The 17,502-nt window shown below is 39.3% G+C and overlaps 1 long non-coding RNA gene across 1 annotated transcript in view; it reads right to left on the minus strand.

The window, feature by feature from the left end:
• The window catches only part of LOC306663137, a 61,270-nt gene extending 44,209 nt beyond the window's left edge, over positions 1 to 17,061 (minus strand). Inside the window, exons 1-2 of the long non-coding RNA XR_013764375.1 lie at positions 16,922 to 17,061; positions 13,389 to 13,495 (exon numbers count right to left, since the gene is read on the minus strand). This is a non-coding gene — a long non-coding RNA (uncharacterized lncRNA). The remainder of the gene's footprint in view (positions 1 to 13,388; positions 13,496 to 16,921) is intronic.
• Between the last annotated feature and the right edge of the window lie 441 nt (positions 17,062 to 17,502).

The following is a 17,502-nucleotide window of genomic DNA, read 5'->3' on the forward strand; positions in this document are numbered from 1 at the left end:
CTGAGAGGTCAGACAAGATGTCAGTTTAAAGAAAATGTAGAGCTGGAGATAGTGGGGTAGAAAGAAGAAATAGCAATCAGGGATCGGGGAAGACAGAAGGCAGGAGTCCTAATGAGCTCTGGAACCTTAGTTCTTAGCTAGAAAACAGTGCAAGGGAATGAACTAAATTTATGTTTCCTTTCCATTTTAAAAGAAAAAGGAAGAAAAAGAAACCCACTCACTTATCATGTTGGTTACCTAACGCTTGCCTGTGTGTGCTACAACATTACCAATTTCTCTTTTCTGTGCCCACTCCTGAGCCCCAGTGACTCCCCTCCTGTCCATCTCACAGTGTCACCCAGGGTTGCCTTGTCTCCAGCATTAGAGACTGCAAAAACTGTAAGAACTTCTAAAGCCCATTTTTCTCCGACAACCTTGCAATCAGACATCAGGAGTTAATTAATAGAGGGAAGGTGTTTGTCTTCAGGATGTTGTTAGGGAGATTCTCATTGTTTCTACCACTTCCCCATACTCTTTGAAGCCAAACATTACATGCTCCTTCTCTGCAAGTCTGATCCAGTGACATCACAGCCTGGCATGTGATATGACCCCCAGTCCAGGTGAGTGGACTTCTGAACAGAGCTCAGCCAACCAGATTCTCTAGGAGGTTAGGATCTGGGATTCTGAAACAGTAGGTCCGTGTGAGTCTTTCATTTTATAGATGGATTGGTATGCCCATTTCCTGCCATGAGAGGGCCAAGGCAGAGCAGGCCCATCTTCACACCTACCTCACCTTCTTTTCTCTGTTAGGAGTAGCAGATCAGAGTGTCTCAGAGAAAATAGCTGCTCTGGAACTATAGGAATTCCCTAGAAACCAAAAAATTGCATGAACCAATTTTCAAGCCATTATCTGCTCTTGTGCTCTGGGAAATATGCTTGTATCATTTGGGTGCAATTTTCTTTATTTCTAGAGCTGGTTTAAGTAGACTTTTATTAGCTTATAAAAAGCAAATGCAGATGGTCCCCAACTTAAGATGATTCAACTTAGGATATTTTGACTTTACCATGATGTAAAAGTAATACACATTCAGTAGAAACAGTACTTCAGATTCTGAATTAAGATCTCTTCAGATGGTGAATTAGATCTCTTCCAGGGCTAAGGGTGAGCAGCATGATCCCCTCTTATGATAATGGGTGGCAGCAGTGGCCACAGCTCCTAGGCAGCCCCTCCATCATGAGGAGAAACAACCAATTTCTTCAGAGCCAGGGGCTAACCTAGGATGTTTAGTAGGTTATGTGCATTAAACACATTTTTTCCTTAAAATATTTTCAGCTCATGGAGTGTTGATGGGATGGAGGAATGTTTGTATCTGCGGGCAGAAGAGCTTCAGGATTCCAATGAGTTCATGAAATTACTACCAACTAAGGACACTTCAGACACCAAGACAATAGATTGGAGATATTTGGGGGGTGGGGCAGAGGATCTTCTTGAGGTTTTTGAAGTCCACAGGCAGCTTCCTGTACTGTCTTCCTGATCTTGGTGGGAATTCTAGGGGAGCAAGCATGGCCAGGTTATCTGCACCACTTTCAAAGCAAATAGCAACCAATATCTAAGACCTCATAGACAGAAAGGAACTCACAGTGGTATTTTTATAGCCTAGGGGACCCTCCTGGAGGAAGAAGGAAGGCTTACACAGCTGCTGCAAGCTGCTCCCCTGTTTGTGTTTCATCTCCTCTTCCACTCTCATGAGATGACTGCATTGTGTGACAGTCAAGAGCAGAAGATAGTTGCCTGAGTTCGAATCTTGAGTCCATTCCTAACCTGGACAAATTACTTAATATTCACTCCACTGGGTTCTTTTAACAGCCTAAGAAATCATGTATGGAGCTTTTAGTTGTTTCCAGAAATTGTTCTATGCACTTTTGCATAAAAATAAAAGTTGGCAATTATGCCCATAAAGTGCCTTAGCTCACTGACTGCAGGAAGAAGTAGAGACTCCTAAGAAACTGGGGTGTGTACAGATGTGCACATGGGTGGAATGCATGCTTATCCTTCACTTGTAATACCCAGAGGGAATTGACTAAAATGTGTTTCGGAAACTCACCACTTGAACATTTCTCAGTAATAGTCCAAAGGCGGAACAGACCCCAGTGGTTTAGATACCCCTATGTGTCAGACAGGGGTCCTCGCAGTGGACTGTTTCTATGGTCTGATGGCTCTTTTCCTAAGCCCCAAACCAATATACACCATACAACCGCAAACTCAAGGGCTTTGCAAATCAAATGGTGCCAAGTGAACCGGGCTTGTCTTCTGAAGTGGATGTTATGTCCGAACACTAGCAGAGAAATACGCAAACCTCCTTTTTCCCCCTTCTATAAAACATTAACTGGGTAACTGAGGTTGCAACCATCTAGCCATCTCTTCAGCACCTCCTTGCAATAACACCTTTGGATTTAGAAGTACATGGTTTTAAGAAATGCAATTACATTTATTTCTCACAACACCACATAATACGTTCCCTAATCTCTAGAAAAGTACAGACTCTGCCTTCATTGTGGCTCCCCCAACCAACCTGTCTTACCACGCTCACTGCGTGCACGTTCTCCCTTAGCACAAGCTCATGTGTGCACTCACACTTGAACTTCACACACTAAAATTTTTTTCCAGATTTCCAAAACACTGTCCCCTTCCCTTCTTACACCTTTGCATTTATAGTTTCTTGTTCTATTTGGAAAACTACTGTCAGAATACACTATATCTACTCCTCTAAGAAAGTTCCTTCTCCCCACAATCAGACAGAGCTTATCAGTCCCCCGTTGGTGCTTGCAAAAACACTTTTATGTCATCCAGAAAATTGTTCTGTTCTGGGACTCTGAAGCAGGCACAGGATGTCATACAGTCTTGGCACTAACTACTTGCCAGGAGACTCCAGTGTGTGTCAGGCAGGTTCCCAGCAGGGAATATGGCATTTACAAATTGAAAAATTTAAGAGGTTTTTTTTTTTTAAAGACCATGTACAAAGGTAGGAAGGATGTAGGATTTAGGAGAAGAAAAGGAATCATGCAGTACTCCCAGCTGGTAATGCCAGGAGTTGTTATAATCTCTAGGCCTGAAGAAGCCAAGGAGAGGAGGTGGCTACTGTAATCCAGACTGAGAACTGGAGAGAGAGGTCCATGTGGCAGAAGTGGCCCTTAGTAGAAAGACATAGACAGTGCCCATGACCTGACAGGAAGGAGTCAACAGAGTAAATGCTCTGATCTCCTGCTTTACCTGTTGCCTTCCCCTGGCCAAGCTCATCAGGATGCCAAGGCAAGGAGCCTAGTGAGGCGATCCACATGGCCAGTCTGTCTCCCTGAGCAACAGCAGGGGGCTTGGGTGGTCAATGGAAGGGGTACAGCACTATACGCATGGTGACAAATTTTATACACATCACTATAAATATGCAGCCAGTATCTTTTAGACCCAGGTGTAATAAGTCAAGCACACATTACAGATGTACCACTAAATGATTATTTTCCCAGGAGGCAGATCCTGAGATGGGCATTACCATGCAGAAGGCATGTTTGGTGGAGATAAGAAAATTGTTTTAGTTTTTTCCTAACTGTGAACAAAAGACCTCACCAGAACAGGATAGAAGATGAAAAATTTATTTTGGCTCATAGTTTCAGAGGTTCATTCCAGGGTCAACTGACGCCATAGCTCTGGACCTACGATGAGGTACAACATCATGGCAGGAGGGCATGGAAGAGGAAAGCAGCTCAGGACATGGCAATCAGCAGATAAAGAGAGCTCCACTCCCCAGAGAAAAAGTATAAACCCCAATGCCAAGCCCCCAGTGACATAGCCCCTCTAGCCATACCCCATCTGTCTATAGTTCCCACCCAATCAAAGTATATCAGTGCATTTATCCACTGTTTAGGTTATACCTCTCATAATCTAATCATTCACCTCTAACTATTCTTATATTGTCTTTCACAGGCGTTTCAGGGGACACCATATAGCCAAACAGTAGCAGGAATTAAATCTGTCTTCTTGTGCCTTTGACAGAGTGACCCAAGGGACTCAACCACAGAAGATTCCAGTTTTGAAACCCAATAATAAAATGAGTTTACCATGGCCTTTTTTTTTTCAATTTCTTTTTATTGTAAACAAATGGGATACATGTTGTTTCTCTGTTTGTACATGGAGTCAAGGCATACCATTTGTGTAATCATAAATTTACATAGGGTAATGTTGTTTGATTCATTGTTATTTTTCCCTTACCCCCACCCCTCCTACCCTCTTTTCCCTCTATACAGTCCTTCCTTCCTCCATTCTTGCCCCCCTCCCTAACCCTAACTCTAACCCTAACACTAATCCCTCCCACCACCCATTATGTGTCATCATCTGCTTATCAATGAGATCATTCGTCCTTTGGTTTTTTTGAGATTGGCTTATCTCACTTAGCATGATATTCTCTAATTTCATCCATTTGCCTGCAAATGCCATAATTTTATCATTCTTTATGGCTGAGTAATATTCTACTATATATGTATACCACAGTTTCTTTATCCACTCATCAATTGAAGGGCATCTAGGTTGGTTCCACAATCTGGCTATTGTGAATTGAGCAGCTATGAACATTGATGTGGCTGTATCTCTGTAGTATGCTGATTTTAAGTCCTTTGGGTATAGGCCAAGGAGTGGGATAGCTGGGTCAAATGGTGGTTCCATTCCAAGTTTTCTAAGGAATCTCCACACTGCTTTCCAGAGTGGCTGCACTAATTTGCAGCCCCACCAGCAATGTATGAGTGTATCTTTCTCCCCACATCTTCACCAACACCTATTGTTGCTTGTATTTTTGATAATCGCCATTCTAATTGGGGTGAGATGGAATCTTAGGGTGGTTTTGATTTGCATTTCTCTTATTACTAGAAATGTGGAACATTTTTTCATATGTTTGTTGATTGCTTGTAGATCTTCTTCTGTGAAGTGTCTATTCATTTCCTTAGCTCATTTGGGTTATTTGTATTCTTGGTGTAGAGTTATTTGAGTTCTTTATAGATTCTGGAGATTAGTGCTCTATCTGAAGTATGATTGGCAAAGATTTTCTCCCACTCTGTAGGCTCTTTCTTCGCATTGCCGATAGTTTCCTTTTCTGAGAGAAAGCTTTTTAGTTTGAATCTATCCCAGTTATTGATTCTTGCTTTTATTTCTTGTGCTATGGGAGTCCTGTTGAGAAAGTCTTATCCTAAGCCGACATGTTGAAGATCTGGACCTATTTTTTCTTCTATAATCTGCAGGGTCTCTGGTCTGATTCCAAGGTCCTTAGTCCATTTTGAGTTTAGTTTCGTGCACAGTGAGAGATATGGGTTTAGTTTCATTCTGTTGCATATGGATTTCCAGTTTTCCCAGCACCATTTGTTGAAGAGGCTATCTTTTCTCCATTGCATATTTTTGGCCCCTTTGTCTACTATGAGAAAATTGTATTTATTTGGGTTTGTGTCCATGTCCTCTATTCTGTACCATTGATCTACCTTTCTATTTTGGTGCCAATACCATGCTGTTTTTGTTACTATTGCTTTGTAGTATAGTTGAAGTTCTGGTATTGCGATACCCCCTGCTTCGCTCTTCCTGCTAAGGATTGCTTTAGCTATTCTGGGTTTCTTATTCTTCCAGATGAATTTCATAATTGCTTGCTCTATTTCTGTAAGGTACATCATTGGGATTTTAATTGGAATTGCATTGAATCTGTATAGCACTTTTGGTAGTATGGCCATTTTGACAATATTAATTCTGCCTATCCAAGAACATACCATGGCCTTTTTGATCAAGAATAATAGTCATTTGGTCTCCTGTGTCCCGTAAACTCAGGAACACCCACATTCCACATACTCTCTAACCCAAATGGACACGAACACACAGAGCATTCATTCCCAGTGAGGATGATATTGACATGGGGACAAAAGTTAGTCCTTTGTGGGTGAAAAGAATCTTAGATATTACTATGATTCACAGCCCTTCAAATAGCCATAGTACAGGCTGAACATCCTTATTCTAAAAGTCAGAAATCTGAAATGCTCCAAAATCTGAATTTTTTTTTATAGTTGTGACACCACAGTGGAAAATGTCATGCCATAAAGCCTTGCTTTGTGCACAAAAATATTAAAAATATTCTATAAAACTAACTTCAGGCTAGTGTATAAAGTCAAAATGAAACATAAATCGATTTCATGTTTAGACTTGGGTTCCATCCTCAAGACATATATGCAAGAATCCTCATTATGTCTATGCAAATATTTCAAAATCCAAAATGCTTTTCACCCAAGCATTTGGAATAAGGAATACTCAACCTGTACACAAATAGATGTACAGTTTATCTGTGAAAATAAAGTTTCATGAGTTAGGGAGTGGGAGGGACAATGCTAGGAAAAAATGTCTGAAGGGTACACAGGCCACCTGAAAGGAAGAATATAACTGCATAGCCTTTCCCAATGACCCAGCGGGCACAAACAATCCTTCTGGTCCCAGTCTCCAGAATCTTCTGCAGGACCTCCTGGGTGCCTGAGTGACAAAGCTTTTCTCTGTTGTGCCCCCTTGAATAGAAGCATGTGGCCAAGATATGTCACCATAACATAACTTTGTAGTCAATGTGAAGGGGCTAAAACTGGCCAAAGTGTTCATATGACCTTCTAACATCTGAATTCTTGTTTTCAGATAGAAGATAAACCAGGCTCACCTAATATCTTCCATGCACCACACTTGGAATAAGTCATTACCTCAAAGATTCCAGGATCTTTTGAATGGAAAATGGTATTAAGAGATCTCCATCTGGTTACTGCGGGTGTTCACTGCTTCTAGTCCCTTTCTACAAACAGCACTGGAATATAAATAACTTTAGAACTCTTTAATTATCCCTAGAATTAAACCTCATACATATTAACAGATGTTCCCTTTCCCCTATCATCACCCTACATAAATGTTTATTTCGGTTTTGTATTGTTTTGATTTGTTGAGTATAACATGCATAAACATAGCCTCATTGTACAATGAGTTTATTTCTGAGGAAATTCCACGGAGACCTACAGAGGCCACAAGTACAATTCATTGCTGCCCAGGGCCATTTTTGCCTATTACTCCACTGCTGCCCTCCTTCAAGAAGAATGTCCTCCTTGTTGCATAGAAGGTTAATATTTCTAGAATCTTCCCAGCCCATATGGCCTTTCCTCAACTGGACCTCTCCTACTTCTCAACCCCAGCTGTGCATCCCCAGGGACCATTTCATACAATATGGAACTATGTGTCCCTGGTCGCAGTTGATGAACCAGGATGGGATAGCCCAGGAAACCTATGCCAGAGTCTTTCCTCCATAATTTGGAGAATCTGAGCAGAGCACATTGTCAGAGAGGAAAAGAAATAAGGTAGAAGAGAAGGAAACCTTTTCAGTTTTCTAGCTCTGGGACTGAGTCCATGTGTAGCAGATAGAATTCTAAAATGGTCCCTAAGATTCTGCTCCTGGTACCTACCTGTATAATCTCCTCTTCTTGGGAGTAAAATAGACTCAAGAATGATATGAAATATCACTCATTATTTATGATGTTAGGTTGCACAGATGTAATTAGGCCCTAACAGTTGATTTTGAGTCAAAAGGGAGACCATACTGGGTGAGGCTGACAATCAGTGAAATGCCTTAAAAGTAGCAGACAGTCTCTCACTGGCTCAAGAAAGATAGCAAAGAGCCATGGTGAACACCTATGGAGGAGGGCAGGCCTAGGAGCTAAGGTCTCGGGCCTACAACCTCAAGGAGATGAATTCTATCAGCAAACAAGCTGAACAAACTTGGAAGGGGGCCCTAACCTCCAAATAAAAACCACAGCCCAACTGACTCACCAATTGAAGCCTTGAAGACACTCAGCTTACCTCTACCCAGATCCTGACCCATGGGAACAGTGAGATTACAAACTTGTGTTGTTCCGAGCCATTAAGTCTATAGCTATTTGCTACATGGCGATACATAACCAACATAACAGTACAAAGGTCTAACTGGGTAGGATTCAAAATCAGTCTAACATGCTTTCTCATTAAATTCCTCACTTTTTATCTGAGCTAGTTAACAATATTTTATTTCAACTAAAGAGTACTAATATACTTTCAGTCCCCTTATTTCAAAGAAAGAATAATTAGCTAATGCCAAAAAAAAAAAACTGCTTGAATCTCATTACCTATTTGTACTGAAATATTCCCTTCCTCTCCCTTGCACAATATAGATATAAATCTGAATCAAATGGGTAGAAAATTATGGAAAAGTTTTAAGTGATGGGATGGGGTGGGGAGGAGTAGAAGAGATTATTATTAATTGAAGCAATAAACATAAAGTTACAGTCTAAGATGATTATACCAAAGTAATACATTGAATAGAAGTATCCTTTTTAGTAATCAGGTACGAAATGGAAAAAATAGGTAGTTTTTAAAAATATATGTTCTATCATTCCTTAAGGCACCAAAGATAATAAAATTGTAAACATATCGCTTTATTTGATGACTTCCGATCTTCATATTTTATCCAACACTATAAGGACAATATCTTCCAGAGAAAGTGCCCAGTCCCTCATCCTAATCATATCACTGGCTCCGGAGGCCATTTTGTAAGACATGAACCCACTTTCCCAGACCAGAACTCTTCCTTGGTCATTCAGAGACAAATACGCACAGACTCTGCCACAGGGAAGCTCTCTTAAAAGATACTCACACAAATGTGATCCCACTCCTTGGCCAATACCCAAAGGACTTAAAATCAGCATACTACAGAGATACAGCCACATCAATGTTCATAGCTGCTCAATTCACCATAGCCAGATTGTGGAACCAACCTAGATGCCCTTCAATTGATGAATGGATAAAGAAACTGTGAGATATATACATACACACACACACACACACACACACACACACACACACACACAATGGAATATTACTCAGCCATAAAGAATAATAAAATTATGGTATTTTCAGGCAAATGGATGAAATTGGAAAATATCATGCTAAGTGAGATAAAGCCAATCTCAAAAAACCAAAGGATGGATGATCTCAATGATAAGCAGATGATGACACATAATGGGAGGTGGGAGGGGGGCAAGAATGGAGGAAGGAGGGACTGTATAGAGGGAAAAGAGGGGTGGGAGGGGTGGGGGGAAGGAAAAAAATAACAATGAATCAAAAACTATTACCCTATTTAAATGTATGATTACACAAATGGTATGCCTCTACTTCATGTACAAACAGAGAAACAAGATGCATCCCATTTGTTTACAATAAAAATAAATTTAAAAAAAACAAAAGATGCTCACAAGGGACTTGGGCATTCTTGGTGGTCATGGTATCCAAGGTGTGCGCCTGCTCAATTCTCCCTTCAGGGGAGAGGAGTTGGAAGGTTCAAGAGTGGAGTAGCTGACAACCTCCAGTTCTTGGTACCTTCAGAACATGCCTTGACTTTTGAGCTGAAGCCACACTGTTCTAGACAGGCCCTACTAATGAGTAAGCACCATGGAGGTTCAAGACCCTGGACCTTTTTATCCAACATGGAACATCTCTAATGCATAATCTTTGCTTGGAAGGTCCCTATTGGGTTGATCTAAATATTCTTCATGTCTATACCATGGTCTGAGGTTCTGCCTAATCCTGCTTTCTTCCCACTTTCCTCTAACAGGTGTCTCATCTACATCATGGTGTGAAGACAGTCCCTGTCCAACATAACTTCCTTTTCTTTTTCACATGCATTACCCAGCAACTTCTCAAGCCCCTACCTCCATCTCAATGTCTGCTTCACAAAGGATCCAGCTAACTCAGTGATCATAGTAGGTCATATATGGGAATCAAAAGGAGTAGAAATGGGTGGTTTCAACATACCCTATCACCAATAGATAGGTTATCAAAACATAAAATCAACAAAAATATACCAACCTAAATAATACTATATATCAAATGGAGCTAATAGACATCTGTAGAATATTTTACCACATAACAACTGAATTTGCCTTCTTCTCAGCAGCTCATGGAAATTTTTCCAAAATAGATAGTATTCTAGATCATAATATAAGTCTTGACAAGTATATATGAACATATATTTTATATATATGCATATATATATAATGCTATTTTGCTACTATAGCTCTGTAATCAGACAAGAGAAAGGAATTAAAGGGATACAAATAGGAGAAGAAGTCGAAATATCTGTTTTCTGGTGATATGATCCTATATCTGGAAAACCCAAAAAATGCTACCAGAAGACTTTCTGGAGCTGATAAATGAATTCAGCAAAGTAGCAGGATACAATATCAATACTTGCAAATCAATAACTTTCTAATACTCAAACAATTCTGTGATAAAGAAATCAGAAAAACTACCCCTTTCACAATAACCCCCCAAAATAAAATGAAATACTAGGAATTACTCAAATCACAGAGGGGAAGATCTTCTACAATGAAAACTAACATTGAAGAAGGAATTTCCATCTTAGAAGATGGAAAGTTCTTGGATAGGCAGAACTAATATGTCAAAATGGCCATACTACCAAAAGCAATATACACATTCAATGCAATTCCCATCAAAATACCAATGACATTCTTCACAGAACTAGAAAAAAAACTGTCCTTAAACTTATTTGGAAGAATAAGAGGCCAGAATAGCCAAAATGATTCTGAGCAAGAAAAGTGATGCAGGAAGAATCACAACACCTGATCTCAAATTACACTATAGAGCTACAGAGGTAAAAGCAGCACGATATTGGCATCAAAATAGAAGAACAGAAGACACAGAGACAACTCACACACTTATATTCATCTGATACTTGGCAAAGTTTCCAAAAATGTATGTTGAAGAAAAGACAGCCTTTTTAACAAAGAGTGCTAAGAAGCCTAGGTAACCATATGTAGAATGAAATTAGATCCCTATCTCTCACCCTCAAATCAAAATGAATCAAAGATTAGGAATTAGACCAGAAAACTTGCAACTGCTATAAGAAAGCATAGGGTCAACACTCCATCATATAAGTGTAGGAATCAATTTCCTCAACAAAATCCCTGAAACTCAAGAAATCAAATCAAGGATGAATAAGTGGGATTCAATCAAAGGAAATGACTAAGAGCATGAAAAGAGAGATTATGGAATAAGAAAAAAAAATCTTTACAGCTACTCCTCGGACAGGGAATTAATATCTAGAATATATAAGAACTCAAAAAACTTAACACCAAAAATGCAAATAACCCCATCAATAAATGAACAAAAGAACTAAACAAATTTCTGAAAGAAAAAACACAAATGACCAACAAATATATGAAAAAATGTTCAACATGTCTAGCAATCAGGGAAATGCAAATCAAAACTATGCTATGATTTCTTCTCACTCCAATCAGAATGACAATTATCAAGAACACAAATAATAATTAATGCTGGTGAGAATGTGGGGGAAAGGTACCCTAATACCTTTTTGGTGGGACTGCAAATTAGTACCATCACTCTGGAAAGCATTGTGGATATTCCTCAAAAAACAGGCATGGAACCATAATATGACCCAGCTATTTCACTCCTTAGTCTTTATCCAAAAGAATTAAAATCAGCATATATCATGATACAGCCACTTCAATGTTTATAGCAGCAAAATTCACAATAGCCAAATTATGGAATCAACCTAGATGCCCATCAATAGATGAATGATCAAGAAAATGGGGTACATCTACACAATGGAGTTTTACTCATCCATAAAGAAGAATGAAATGATGACATTTGCCAGTAAATGGTTGGAAATGGAGAATATCATGCTAAGTGAAAAAAAACAGCCTCAGAATATCAAGGGTCCAATGTTTTCTCTCATATGGAAGCTAGAGCAAAGTGAGGGAAAGAAGGCCATGGGTGGGCAGGGATCGAATATCAAAGATACAGGGAAGATCAGTGGAGTTGAAGGTGAAGAACAAGAGGGAGGGAGGGAGGGAGAAAGGGAAGGGGAAAGAAATATGGAATGAATTTAACAAAATCATGTTACATGCACATATAAATGTATCAAAGGAATTTCACCTTTTATATCCATAGAAAATACCAATCAAAAATAAATAAACACAGGAACAAAAGGAAGAGGGGGGAGAATTGGGAGAGTGAGGGGAGAGACATAGCAGGGATGGGAATTAAGATCAAATTCCTTGCATGTATTATTTTGTCAAAATGAACCCAAACGCTATGTAAATTATAATGCTCTAATTAAAAAGTGGGGATGGAGGAGGAGGACAAAAAAAATCATCCTAATTGTACCTCTTACGTACCTTTGTCAATATGCAACCCCAACACACCTTTCTACATCATTGGGTCTGAAAGGGATGGAAAAATACCAAGAAAATTTCCCCAAGGCAAGTGTGAGAAGAGATGCTAATTGAGATAATCTTCTTATAGTATGGCAAATAAGGGAAATTTCAACTAATGAAGTTTTTTTAAAAAAAGGAAAATGTCCCTAGGTATAACTTTTTTTCAATAGGCATAACTTTGAAGTCATTAAAAATAAGGTTTGTTTGTTTTTTTTTAATGTGCTCCAGTGACTATGTAGGCAACACAGGAGAGAGACCATGTCTATTTGGTGACTTCTAGCATTCAAATATATTTTAATAGCATACATTTATTGAGTACCTACCATGTGCCAGTCTGGAGAAAGCATCAGTGACACAAAGATGAAAGGTTCATATCTTTAAAAAGCTCAGAATAGTGCTAGAGACAAATAATGAAAAAAAAAAAAAAAGATTAGAGATTAACACTCAGAATGAAATTCCCTTTACTTGGGTTATGGAAATATCTACTTTTTAGTAAAGAAATGTAGTAGCCAGGTACAAGAGAAACATTCTAACCCAGTTACTGAAATACTGAAGCAATAAGAAAATATACCATTTTTAAAAAAAGAATGGGAATTCTTTGAAAATTAGGCATAATTTGAAATGAAAAAGAGGAATAGTGTACTAAATGTAATTACCAAGGTCTATTAAGAGAAGACTGCAAAGGACTTGGTTTTAACATCAACATGACTGCAGCCATAATTACATAGAACACATTACCTAAGAGCACCAGTTCTTAAGAGTGGCCTAGAGTCCTCTAGAGAAGTTTATGCCCTCCTTGACTTTTCCCTATCTATTCCCTCCAGCTTTGTCACTGAACCCCACAATCTAACCACCATCTTCTGCCTCCCTTGATTCTGTTTGATTTCCATTTCCATTTTGTTTGATTAGTGCTGTGGTTGGCCACCAAGATGGCTCCCAAGGATTCTTAACTTTTAGTATTCACTGTATTCAAGGTATTTGTTCATATTAAGCAGAGCTGATCTACATAACTAAAAAGATCTTGCAAAAACAACAACATCTCACTTCTAAAACTAAGTTATAAGAGACGAAGTTTTCACCTTATTCATTCTCTTCAGTCCCTCACTCTGAGAGAAAACAGCCGCCATCTTGTGAGGATACTCAAGTAGTCTGTGGAGAATCCCACACAGGGAGTAATTGAAGTCTTCTGCCGACAAAAAAACACAGTGTAAGTGAACTATCTCGGAAGGGCATCTTCCAACCCCAGTGAAGCCTTTAGATGGCTATTGCCTTAGATAACAACTTGCCTGTAACTACATGAGAGGCCTCAGATGAGAACTATCCACCCAAGTCACTATTGAAAACTTAACTCACGGAAACTGTGAGATGATATTTATTATTGTTTTAAGCAGCTAGGTTTGGGAGTGCTTTGTTACACAGCAAAAGGTAACTAACACAGATATTGTTACCTGAAAGTGGAGAATTACCCTAGCAAAAACCTAAAGTGTGGGAGTGCCTTTGAAATGAGGAAATGAGTGGAAGTGAGGAAATGGCTATTGGACACTGAGTTAAAAGGATTCTTATTATGTAGTATTAGAAAATTCAGCAACACCGTCTCCTTCAATAATGAGAGGTCAACAATATACTTAACTGACTGGGTGATTTTAAACAGCAATGTCTCTAATGTAGACATCCTGTTTTGCCTACCTCTGCACATGTATGTGAGGGTGCTGGGTTACTTGTTTTTTTAGTTTGCACTTCTTCAGGTGAAGGAGAACTGTAATCAAGGAGTTGTCCTGACAGAACTATGCCCAAGGGCTCTCATCCCCACCTGTAATGATTCAGAAGGCAAGATGCTGGCTGTCAAGGGGCACTGTGATGAGACTTTAGAGAGTCATGGGAGGAGGCAAGAGCATTTTGTAGGTGGTAGGAGGTGAATCCCTGGGGACCAGAGGGCATACTGAGGTAGCCCAATCATCCCTACCTTCTGGTATTCTTGCCCTTGTGCTTTCTTCTCTCGTACTGAATAAAGCAGACCCCTGTAACCAACAGGATATGGTAGAAATGGTGGCATATGACTGCCAAACCTGGCACAGAAGATACTGTATTCCTCCCTGCTCTCTCTTACATCACTCAATGGGGGAAGAATCCAGGCCATACGCAATGATGACACTCACCTGTGGAGAGGCTTACACTGCGAGGAAAGGAGGCCTCCTTCCCACAGCAAGACCACGTGAATGAACTACTTTGGAAGGATTAGTCCAGAAAGAACTGGCCTCAAAAATCAGGTTTGGAGCTGGAGCTGGAGCTCAGTGGCAGAGTGCTTGCCTAGCATGTGTGAGGCACTGGATTTGATCCTTAGCACCACATAAAAAATTTTTTAAAAAATAAAAGGTATGCTGTCCATCTATAATTTTTTTTAAAAATCAGGTTTGTTCTAAGAATTGTCAACTTCAATGAAGGGTGCCACAGCCAGAGAACAGCAATCCCAGAGGGGCCAGGACAGCCCCATCAAGACTTTGGATGCCACAGCCCTTGGCAGCATCTGAACGGCAACCTCATGAGACCACCTGAGATCCCGCTCTGCCACCACTGGATTGTCACCCCAGAGACTGAGATAATCAATGTTAATCGTTTTAAACCACTACATGCTGAAGTAACTTGTTATGTAGAAACTGATGACTGGAGACTGCATTTTCTAATTGCATATAATCATTGCCTCTTTCTATTTCCCCACAAATATGCCATGACACCAATGTTTTTAGAAGGCACTCTCCTTTTAATACTAGAACAAATGATCCTCCAGCCCTGTGATCACAGTGTTTTTCTACTTACCTTTGCCTTAAAGAAGCATGGTAGGTAAACTCCATGGAGGGACTTCTAAATGATCAGAGGAATGGTCTCCTCTATTACAGCAGCTGGAGAACAGCGGTCACAGTAAGGATGAGACCCACTGTCTCAGCCAGGAGGAAGTGGGTACCTGTTCATTTCAACACTGATGGCATGCTCTTCTCAGGTCTCAGATAATCTATATTTTTGTCCATACATTTGTAGACTTGACTTATACTTCACAACTTGTCATCCTACCTGGGCTAGTGATACCAGACTTCTAGGGAAAATCCAGACCAGATACAGGAGTATCTCTGATATAGAGCCCCTTGAAGACTTGATTAAATGAGGTAATCTATTATACATTGCTAGACACATTGTAAGAATGAATTAAATGCAACTGTGATAAAAAGAGATAGTATAATTAAAGGATAAAAGATAATGTGATTAAAGGCACTTGTGGAATAATAACACTTTAAAATGGTGATTTGCATGATACTTCTCCTTAGCAAACTTATGTCATCAAGAGGTACAGTGGCTTTCACATCTGATTCTACATTTATTGTAATCATTTGATATCTGTTCCCAAATGATTGGAGGGTGGTGACATCAGTGGATATTTTAACTGGGCTTTATTTGCAAAGTTGGAAATAAACACAGATGAACTTCCCAAGCCTATGAGTGGCCTCTGCACTCAGACTTTCTCTCCCATCTTCTGTCTTAACCCTGCTATACAGTATTCAAGATGTCCTTGAGTGACTCAACCAATTACTGGGACCTTTGATGGATGACATGATCCTTTGTCTCTTTGCTACCACCTCCTTATTTCCTCAAGGACCTCTGCACATTTTGATTGTCCTTCTTTGACTCTTATCTTTGAGAGACTTGGGCTAGAGTTGTCTCAGCTATGCTTATTTTTCCCTTATTCCCTTTTTATTTATAATTTCTATCCTTTCAACTTAATTTCTCCCCTTTTTGTTTCATTTATAATCCAAATACTAATCAAAGTGCTCACTTTTTCCTTTTTTATGGCTATGTATATCAGTAGCATAAAAAGATTAAAAATGTCTGAAATATCAATACTTAAAGTGATGAACAGTTCTGAAAATATCTGGAAGTTTTATTCATATCTTTATATACTTCTAAGAATTCTTCAGATTAAACCACTTTTAGTTCAACCAATAGGATCCTTGGTCAACTAGTTGACAGACTTTCTGTTGCATTGTGTTTGTTTTATTCAATTCATAGTATTAACAACTCCATTTAACTATATTCTTTTATATATGTGGACTATGTCAGCCACTCAGAGGTCAATGAGTTTCTGTACATTGGACTTTGAAACATTAGCACTCGAACTGTATTAAAATATAAATATTTCTTATATCTAATTATGTTAGATAATACAGTAAATGAACAATGTATTATAGACATCATTCCATTTATAAGTCACCTAGGTACAAAAGGGTTGGCTCTCTGTCATTTAAATTAACAAATGTTAATATTTCCAACCTTAAGAATTGATCTCTGCCAGTAAAATTGAGATATAAGCATGCTCATTCATAAAGCACAGTAATCTCACATATTTGTAATCTAAGTATTGGCCCAGGTTGAGTTTTATGGAAGCAGATAAGGAGATGAAGTCTGGAATGTGAGTTGTTTATTAAGGATCAACATCTAGGAAAGAAAGGGGAGGAAGTAGAATGGGCAGAGGGAGAAGTGGCCTGGGCCTGACAACCTGGTCAAAACCACCAGGCACCTCTGGAGCAAGCATTCCTGCTTGGATGAGAGGCGCCTTCATACCTACCTTGCTCAACCCCCAGATGGGCTGCATGTAGAGGAAGGTGGCTTTTTGCAACTGAGGCAGATTCTGAAGGAGCAGACAGCTGGGGACAGTTTGCCTCATGTTCCCTGTTCCATAGAGATCTCGGTGGTACTTCTCCACTTCTCATTATAGCATTTTTGAAATTATGCTGTAAGCACCAGCCTTCTGCAAAATACATTGTCAATGTCCTGACTTCATCTGTCCAAGGGATGCCTACCCACATTTCCTATTATGAAATCAGACCACACACATGAACATATTAAAATCTGAGAAATCAGTAACCAAACCTGATTAACATTATTTAACCCATTGGGTACCACTAACCATAGAACACTTTTGGGGAAACTAGTGACATTTTTTGCAACAGTAAAAGAAAATATTTTATCCAACATAATTAACTAAGCATGTAGGCTTTTGAGGAATAGATACCTTATCTATAACAATGGGAGCAATTCCTTGCTAGGTAGAAAAGGTAAAACTTTGACTAATACATTCACTGAACTTCTAAAAAAAAGTATGGCTCATATTTTCTCCCCTCTTAATTGCTTTGAAGAAAAGTGGTA

Source organism: Sciurus vulgaris, assembly GCF_902686455.1.
Source record: "Sciurus vulgaris genome assembly, chromosome: 6".
In the NCBI taxonomy this organism is placed as follows: Eukaryota; Metazoa; Chordata; class Mammalia; order Rodentia; family Sciuridae; genus Sciurus; species Sciurus vulgaris.